Source organism: Pogona vitticeps, chromosome 4 (genome assembly GCF_051106095.1).
Source record: "Pogona vitticeps strain Pit_001003342236 chromosome 4, PviZW2.1, whole genome shotgun sequence".
NCBI classification, from domain to species: domain Eukaryota; kingdom Metazoa; phylum Chordata; class Lepidosauria; order Squamata; family Agamidae; genus Pogona; species Pogona vitticeps.
In genome coordinates, this window is record NC_135786.1 from 110,624,520 (window position 1) to 110,634,529 (window position 10,010).

The following is a 10,010-nucleotide window of genomic DNA, read 5'->3' on the forward strand; positions in this document are numbered from 1 at the left end:
GGGATTTGGTGAGCCAACACATCTGTAAGTGCCATTGAGTCAACGGGCCTTACTCTAGTTGTGACTTACTTCCCTAAGCAGCAGGATTTCAGCTAATATGCAAATGGTCTAGGTCTAAACACTAAAGGTAATTTAGTCACTAGCTGTGTTGTCTGTTGTAGCACAAGAGAAACCAGAAGTCTTGTGGCACCAACTAGTTTCTTGTCTAAACACTTCTCTGTGATCACTGGCTGAACATTTTTTACTGGAGCACCTCTTCTCTTTAATTGATGCTATTCTGCTGAGAATACAGTGGTGCCTCGCATCATGACATTAATTCGTTCCAGCGAAATCGCTGTAGAACGAAAACGTCGTGATGTGATTTTAAAAAGGCCATAGAAACGCATTAAAACCAGATTAATGCGTTCCTAGGGGCTTCAAACTCACCGTCCAGCGAAGATCCTCCATAGCGTGGCCATTTTTGTTGCCTGTGCAGCGAGGAATCCGTGCGAAAACACAGCGGGCGGCCATTTTGTTTACCCAGCGGCCATTTTGAAACCGCCGACCAGCTGTTAAAAAATCATCGCTTTGCGATGATTGGTTCCCAAAGCAGGGAACTGATCATTGCAAAGCGAAATTCCCCCATAGGGAACATCGTTTTGCGATCAAAAAAGTTCGTCATGATGCAATTTAGTCGTCAAACGGAGCACCCGTCTTGCGGGGCACCACTGTATACGTGAATAATCTACCTGAATCACAATATTTAGGCTCCCAGTTACCACTAATGGTTAAAACTGCAGCCAAAAACTTGTTGAAAAACTGCACCCACAATGATTGTAGTGCAAATTGTCTCGATGGGATATCTGTCATGTGTGACTGGTCACACACTGGTTGCAGAATCAGTTGTGTGATGGACACCCCACCACAATGTGCAAACCATTTGCATGATTACCACACAAACACGTTCATTTGAATAACGGCCTATATTTTTTAATGTTTCTTGGAGTCTACTAGACATCAGACACTTCACCTTGAGTAGTGGTATCTAGTCAGTGAGAGAGAAGCAAAACTTACGTTTCACAGCTGACTGCGGTTGGAGACAGACATTCAAGGTAGCCCATAATTAGAGCTGAAAGCATATTCTTATTGCAAAGATATACTTAAGTCCTCCTGAAGGCCAATTACTAAACAAATTAAGTTAAATTGCAGACCTCTGGAGGTGAAAGAAGCTCCTGTAGTGAGACTCAGATACTTTAATTACTTAAGGATACTCTTTTTCTAAGCATGGGTTATCTCTAGCATTTGTTTCTGGACCAAGAATAAATATTTCTAGGGATACTTCAAAGGTTGCATAAGGTTAGTCGGTTTTCCCAAGAGGAGGAGACAAACCTGGTTTAAAGACTAGCATTGTCCACTGAAGTGTTTGCTTGCTTCCTCAGGTTCTAATTATTTCCAAATAAGATCCTTTCACAAATGCAAGGTAAGTTAAGGAGCATCTTTAAAGGAAACTGTAGAGGTACTTTCTTTAATGGAGAAAAATTAACAACTGTAGCCTCTGTCTGAACAAAACTAAAACATAAATACTGTAGGTTGAATGTTCTTTTGGCTCATTGTATTGAGTTGTGCTTCCTATCAGACTTCTGCAGATAAGGCTGCCTGAGGCTGTACCTGGACTTGAGAAAACATTGTTACTGATAACCTGACAATACATTTCCATCAGAACTATTGTTAGAAATTTTTTCTTCAATAGCTAGGAAATATCTAAAAGAGAGCAAAAGAAAGACTTCTGTTCTTCCTAGGCAAGAACATTGTAATCTGTCCGCACCTATTTTTAAATAACAAATTCTGTTTTTGAGAGAGACTGAGAAAATCAGAGGCATAAAGATTTCAGGCTGGTGTCTGAAAGCATCTACAGGTACTTGCTGCCCATTTCCATGAAAGAGGAGATGGAGAAATATCTGCAGACTCAATATTGGCCCATAGGGGTTCTTTATCGCACTTACAGTGAGTTATTTAATTACTTGGTTTGAAACTCAAGACGGACACGAAACTTGGTTCAGAATTTCGTATGTGCAGCACCACAGGTGCAATGGGTTCCCTTCCCCTGCCTCCCCGGCTGGATCCCCCGCTCACCAGCTGGCGCACGCTCAGAATTCGTGGACCAATGCTCCCAGAAGTCTGCAGGAAGTTCCCAAGCCAGACTTTGGCGGGCTTTAATCAAGAAATTAAAGTCCTAACAGTTCAAGTTCCTACAGCTAGTGAATTCAGATTTTGGGAGTCATATTTGTTCTGTGGAAAAGTTACAAGGGATTGTGGGTGTGGTAGTCTTTTCTCATTAGGCTCTGCACAGTAAGCCTCTGAGAAAATACTGGTACTCCCAAGCCAACTACACCAGAGCACAGAGTGCTGTCCTCTGAAGATGCCGGTCACAGAGACTGGCGAAACATTAGGAAGAGCAACCTTCAGAACATGGCCAAAGAGTCCGAAAAACCCACAACAACCATTAGATCCTGTCCGTGAAAGCCTTCATGAACACAAGCCTCTGGGAAGACTTTACCAGATTTGAACTCAGGTCTCCTGATCCTTAGGCCAGCACACTGGGTCTCCAAATATAGTTTGCTATTTCTTCTTTTCCCCTGAGATATCATCATCTATATAGCAGGCAAGTACAGCATAGTCCTCTCCATGTTGGGAATAGCTACCTTATTGTGTTTGATCAGGGCAACTAAGGGGGAAATTGTGTCACTTTGTTTTGGAAGTATTTACCAAAAACGCAATGTCACAATCTTCTGTGCTTACTGATGGACCTATGATCTTGCAAAACTGTTGCCTCCAGGCCATCAAGACCAGTACTGGAGAGAGTCACCGCTATGTGCCAAATCTATAGGTGTGTTCTGACCAAATTATTAACACAGAAAAAATGAGGCAAATCAGAACTCAGCCAGCCAGAATTCTGCCTGTTTGACCATCTCGGAAGCAGTGTTGCTTCCTGCAGAGAAGATAAATGTGTGTGGTTGTCTGATGGGGAATCTGCTGACATTATCTGGCAGCCACTGAGCATAGGAAATTTCATTTATGAAACAGCTTACTGAAAGTGCAAAAATGACACGATACACATAGAGAGGGTGAATATTCAAGTGATTGTCATGCACTCACCCACTCCATATGTCCCTGAATTTAGTGTTCATGTTAGATAAAAACAAACAAACAAACATTTTAGTAGAAGTAGCTGTGGTTATCTGTGCTACCGTATCAGGCAAATACAAAAGAAAAATAAAAAACTGAAGAAGACATTGTGGCACCTTAAAGACTAACTGCTGTATTTTAATGTGAGCTTTCATGTACAAGTCCACTTCCTCAGACAATCAAAATCCCCAGACAATAAAAAATTATCTTGTCTGGACTAGGACTGGCAGAATCATCCTATTGCCTGCCCATTTCATTTTCAGATGTGTTCACTTATATTACACATGATCTACAAACTTAAAGTCTTGAGTATCTCCCCCATGTATCTCCTCATTATAGCTACTCACTGTCATCCAACGTAAAGACAAAAGAGGATATGTATTTGCATAAAACTGGAATATGATGATTTGTATGAACAGCTGAGGTAGAAAACGGTTGTCCTCCATATGTTTTTGACATGAAAATCCCATCTGTGTCAGACTTCTTACAAAACAGTGAGGGTTCTGGGAGTTTTAGTCAAAAACATCTGGAAAGTCACAGCTGTCCACACCTGATGTACAATACAAATTTAGAAACAATTGCTATAATTCAAATAGAAATGGAGCACATCTTACCATAATAGGAAAGCCTATTATGAGGTAATATGTGTTATTTTTCAGTCTCCTGTCCAGATGCTAGCTGTTGACTAGAAACTTCAAGGCCCTTGAACACACTTCTCATAATTCTTTATCTTTTAACTAGCTTTAGATTGAGGAGTCCTCCAAATAGAGCAAGGGACTTTTTATTACCCAAGGGCTGAATTCTATTTCAGATAAATTCTTAGAGAGCTACATTTCTGTGGTGGGTGGGGCCAAAAGCAAATCAGTGGGACCTAAAATGCCACCATATTTTACTTTGAGTTCTCACTTTCACTGCTATCTTAATGTTACTGTTACTGGTGGAGACATTATAGGTATTCATATAAAGTTCTTGCAACTTGCTGCAGCTAATTGCAGCTATTTAACAAGGAACTGGGACATATACCAGGGGCCATGAGACGAGGTACATAACCTTCCCCTCACCCACTTTTGCTCACTTTTGTTGGTGGTACTTTTATTTTAGTTCTAGTGTTGTGTACTAAACAATTTCCAAATTTGATAAAAATAAAACAGAGCCCTCACCATTTTCTTAAAAAAACTATGTGTTTGTTTCCAAGGTATCTTTCCCCTCATTACATTAAAGCTATAGATGAAGAATGGTCATTAAAACACTGAGAAAAAAGTATGATACTTCAGTAGAGTGATTGCCCTCATAAATACCAGAGGGAGAAAAAGCAAAACTTGCAACTATCAAGTGATCCTCGTATTTTAGACATGAACAAAAAATTGTACTGGGGGGGGGGAAAGCATGTCCATATAGGTAGAAAATAATATAATAAAAATCACATTTTAAGGCTGGCATGTTACATGTTATCCTTACAGCCTATTTCTTTACACACACATACTGGGCAGAGAGAGGGAGATTAAGGAAGGGCAACTGGGAACTCCAGTATTTATTATTTTTTAAAAATATTTCACCTCTCTCTGTCTCTCTCCCCCCCCCCCCGTGTGAATGGTAAATAAAATCAATACTAGAAACACATTTACAAAGAGCATTTTCCCCAAGGATCATAAGAATTGTAGCTCAGCCTCCACAATCCCAGATTAATGAAGATGCTGTAGTATCTACAGGGCAACAGCACTCTTAAAACCTTTAAGGAAATACAGAAAAAGGAGTGGTCCAGATTTGCTTCTCCTATACAGGAATGTGGAACTCTGCCACTCAGCACCTGCAGCATTGTTCTGGTTTCCCAAAATAGGTCTCATCTCATTCTTTAAGGAAAACGTTGCATTGCTACATCAACTCAGGTTTAACAGCACTGGAGCAATAACTGCTTCAGCACACACTTATGCATGTTGGTTAGCAGTGAAGAGCAAGGACCCCATTTGCCTGATCTTGGTAAATGAACGTGTGGTGGTGGCACATTACCTGACCATGGAAAAGGTGGGCAGAGACCTTGCACAGCTTCTTCCTTTGTTGGTAGGGTCCATGCTGATTTATTAACTATTGTACACCAGACTTTTTATATTCAGTGATGTTAACTCCCATATTTGTGCTCGTGTCTTCTCTTGGTGTGTGGCGTCCAGTCTCACATCCTCAAATGTAGCAATTGGGTTCCTTTTCTGCGTGTGCCTCACTCTTAAGAGTCATCTTCAAAGCAACAATTTCTACAGAATCACAAATGGAATCAGTTCCAGTGTGGGTGCACAAGTAAGCCCTCATACACGATGTACACCTCCTATTTCAGTTGAGGACAAGATGCTTGCCTCTGTAAATGTCAGAAATATTGAATATAGCCACAAAAGATGGAGTACTTCTGTTACAGAAGTACAGTCTTACCAGGGCTTCAATTTGCATTCTTCTAAGAGTCATTTCACGAAGTTCCACACATGAAGAAATGCAATCAAATGGGACAACTGTCAAGGTCTGTTTAATTTACAAGACTTTCAGCCTTGAGAGTGTCCCTTTCGGTTTCCAGCAGCATTATCTTTCATTTTCCTAATTGGTAGTGCAGAAAAGGCTAAATGCAAAGTCAGGAAATTAATTTAGATATGATACCCTAGTTCTCCATTTCTTTAATTCAGGCTGACCTATTCTATTATGGGTCACTTTGTCAATGGTGTTGGGTTCAACAAATACCACTGAAGAGGCTAATGAGTGCTTACAAAGGGCTGGGGGAACAGAACTATTTTAAAAAGGAGAAAATGTGGCAAGTTCCCCACTTTTCCATGCTATCATCTTCCTACATATATAGTAAGAAAATGTATGTGCATATACAGTGGATTTAATTCGTTCCGCAGTTAATGTTGTCTTTTGAAAAATTTATCTTGCAAAACGCATTTTTCCCATAGGAATGCATTGAAATCTAATTAATCTAATCCTGTGGGCAAAAAAAGTCAGAACAAAGTCAAATTTGGTTTACAGAGGGTTTATTAAGTGCTCTTTAAAGTCATACATATTGGGCAGATGATTACAAAAATTCTATCAAAAAACTTTAACTTTTTTAACATCATAGAAAAACATTTAAAAATCAACAAACATGAAGCAGGAACAAAAAACGAAAAACATTTGTCTTGCGAAGCACGGCCATAGGAATATTTGTCTTGTGAGTCATCAACAAACACCCCCCCCCCCATTGACAAAACCATTTGTCTTGCGAGTTTTTTGTCCTGCAAGGCATTTGTCTTGTGAGGCACCACTTTAGTTCTATTCACTGTTAGTTGGGACCTGTTGACACTGACCATCACAATGCATACCTAATTGATCAATTTGTAGAGCACCTGTATTATTGCAACAGTGCTCAGATCCTGTTTCAGATCTCTTCAAGTTCCACATTCCTCTGCTTGGAACACTGATAAGAGATGCAGTCCATCAGGGATGTATGGGATAATTCCACTTATGGGGAAGAAGAGATCTATCAATGTGATACCAAGGTGGAGATGGGGAAAATATTTGCCAGTTGCTTGTTTTTGTCACTTCACATTGCCATGACACCAAGACAGCTTTTGTCATCTGTGGTAATCCAAGGAGATTTTTCATTTCAGGGCCAAACATTCAGCAATACAAAACCAAGAAGACTTGTTCATGAACGAAGAAGCAAGGGAGATGATGATGTGATAAACTGAAAGAACTGAAAACAAGTTTCTGCAAATTTGGAGAATGGGGAGAGGTGTTACTGTTTTATGTGTGTGTCCCACGCTGCTAATGTGGAAGGGCCAGGTGAGGCCATGCTGTGTTCACAGATCTGTCCTCTAACAGAGAAAACCATCGGAGGTTTTGGAACAACTGCCAGGTTGCTGTCAGTTCTAATCCCCAATTCTTGCTACTTGAGGAAGTCACCTTATCCTTCCTGCTGCCTTCAATATGGATTAAAGGGGAGGTTCTAGATGGCAGTTTTCCTATGGATGGTATGATATGTTCTTGCTTAACATGCATTTTTTGAGCATTTGGGAAAACCAGAAGAAATAACAAGGACTTTTTGCCCATCCCTCATTTTGATTTAACTCATACAGTTGTTGGACAGTGGACACAATATTGTGGAAGATTGTCTGATTATACACTTGGCAAAAATAGTTATTCCTGCTGCATAGTTATCTGTATGAAATATACTGTAATGAGCCCCAAAATACTGGCTACAAATTTACTAGTAGGGCATAGAAATCCCATGTCCAAATCAACAGGGAGCTCTCTGTAGGCAGAGGGTAAAGGAGTAAAAGGAAACTATTCCCCCCCCCATTTGGGGAGTAATTAGCCAGGTAATTAATGATACAATTCTGTTAGTGTATTTCCTGTACTTAAAAAATCCTTCAATATGTGTACAACAGAATGCTTACAAAGAAATCATGACAAGAGAACCAAAATGGTGTTATGTGTGTAATGATTTGGGCATATCTTTCTTGAAGGAGGCCATACTAATCTTGAGTAGAGATGGGCAGAAACCAGAAAAATGGTGGTTCGTGTTGGTTCATGTTTTATGCCTACCCACAAACCATGAACCACAAACTTTCTGATTTTTTTAAAAAATGAACCACAAACTAGTTCATTTTTTAAAAAAGAAATTCATGCCTTGGGGAAAGGAGAAACTAAACGTTCAACCCCCTTGCCACCCACTTGCCCCTTTCCCATTACCCCCATTGTCTCCCTCCCTGCTCCTGCCACCTCCTCCTCCACCTCCATCATAATTCTGGCACTGCATAGAACTGGATCACCCGTTTGCATCCCCAAAGCCTGCCCATGCTCCCTTCCCACTGCCTGGCCGCCTTCCTACCTGGCTCTGCCTCCTCCTCTTCGTCCATCATTATTCTGGCTGCAAATGGGCAATATGGCACTGTGTGATGCTGGATCACCCATTTACAGCCCCACAGCCTGCCCCCATCACCTCCCTACCTGGTCCTGTCACCTCCTCCTTCTCCTCCATCATTGTTCTGGCTGCAAATGGGCAATCCAGGACTTTGTGGCCCTGGTCGAGGGCCATGTGGCTGTGCTACCACCCAGCTTCCCAGTTTAGAGGGAAGGTTGGTCCCAGCTGATCTCTCTGATCAACTGGGACCCCAGCACATGTGCAGAAGTAGCAGGCCCAGCTCATGGAAGTCAGGCCACTGTCCATTGGCATGCCCGTGCCTTTCAGCTAATAAGTGGGCACATGTGCAGAGACAACAGGCCCAGCTCCAGAAGGGAAGCCAGACAGCTAAACATGATGCCTGTGGCAGAGGAGGAAGAGGTGGTGGTGGCAGCAGCAGTACAGGAGCAGCAGTAATCAGGAGACAGTGGGAAGTGAACAGGGCTCAGACAAACCAGGAAGTTCGTTAAATTGGTTCAGTTTATTTTGGTTCATCAGTTTTGATGAGCCCGAACCAATTTTTCATGAACTTCCTGATTTTTTTTTGTTCATGCCTATCTCCAATCTCAAGTATATGAGTATATATACAGCAGTAACAGTACTACCAGTATTAGTCGATCAAAATGATAAAGCTTCAATGGCCCACCTGACAAGCATGTGGAAGAAGGCCTTCTGTGTGGCTCCGAGAATATGGACTGCCCTTCCTTTCAAATGTGATCTGTTTCCACTATGAATGATTTTAAGAAGGAATCAAAAACATAAATTTTTAGACTGGTATATGATGTATAAGCTGCTCCATGATATAGTTTTAATTGTATCCTTGTTGATTTTAATTGCTTTTGATATATTTCCTATATGTTAATGGTTTTACAGTGGGACTGGTATATGATTTCATTTTTTTTTTAAAAAAAAGCTGAATGTAGTTCTATCTGTTTTTATTCTTCTAAGCAGTTTATCTACTCTGAGTGCTATCTTTTAGTGGAAAAGCTGGATATAAATAAGTAAATTCTAAGTATTAATTTCCAGAAAACTGGATTTTAGTGTTTTAAAGCTTTCACATTTCAGACACAGAACAATGGTGAATTTATGAGGGACTTCTATCATTCAAGAAGTGAGGAGAAGAAGAAAATTGTATCAGATGAACTATTTACTCAAGGTAATCTTGCATGCCCAGACAGGAAAAGGAAAAATCCCCAGAAGTCCTGGGGAATCTGAGAAAGTCTTCATCATCTATCTTCATGAGCTTTCAGACCATCTGAGGAAGCCATTCTCATATAGCCCATGCACCCATCAGCCTGGTTTAGATGGATGCAAGGCCAGTGTACAGTAAAGTGTAATGATTAGGCCAGTGTATAGTAAAGTGTAATGATTAGAGTACTTGACTGGGACTTTGAGCTTCAGGTCTTTGCTGATCTATGACAACAGCTGGCCTAAGGACAGACATATTCTCTCAGCCTTATCTATGTCAAGAGGAAAATAAGAGCCATATACCCACTTTTGAAACTATTGAAAAGAAAATGGGTTCTACTTGTGACTAAAGCTGTAACCTGATCTGGTGCCTCACAGTTCTATTGGTTAAGCTTGGAATACAAGAGATTGGCATATGCAGGGAGAGGGGTGGAATGCTGAACACGAACACATCTCATGCTATGACTTGTGTCATGTACAATGGGGTCAGGGGCACCTGTATCTGAGTATGTGATGACCACACTGGTTCTGTACTAAGCCCACCTATTTGCATTTCCTTTCACCCAGGGAGAAGTAGCTGGAGATGTTATATGTGCCCTTCCTGCAGCAGGTATCAGTGGACAGGTTTGTGCCCTCCAGCAGCAAATTTTGCCCCCCACTTATCCTTACCTTGGGTCAAAGACTCAGGCATCTTGTCTTGGTTACACTTCTGCAAGTAAAGAAATCAAATCAGACCCAG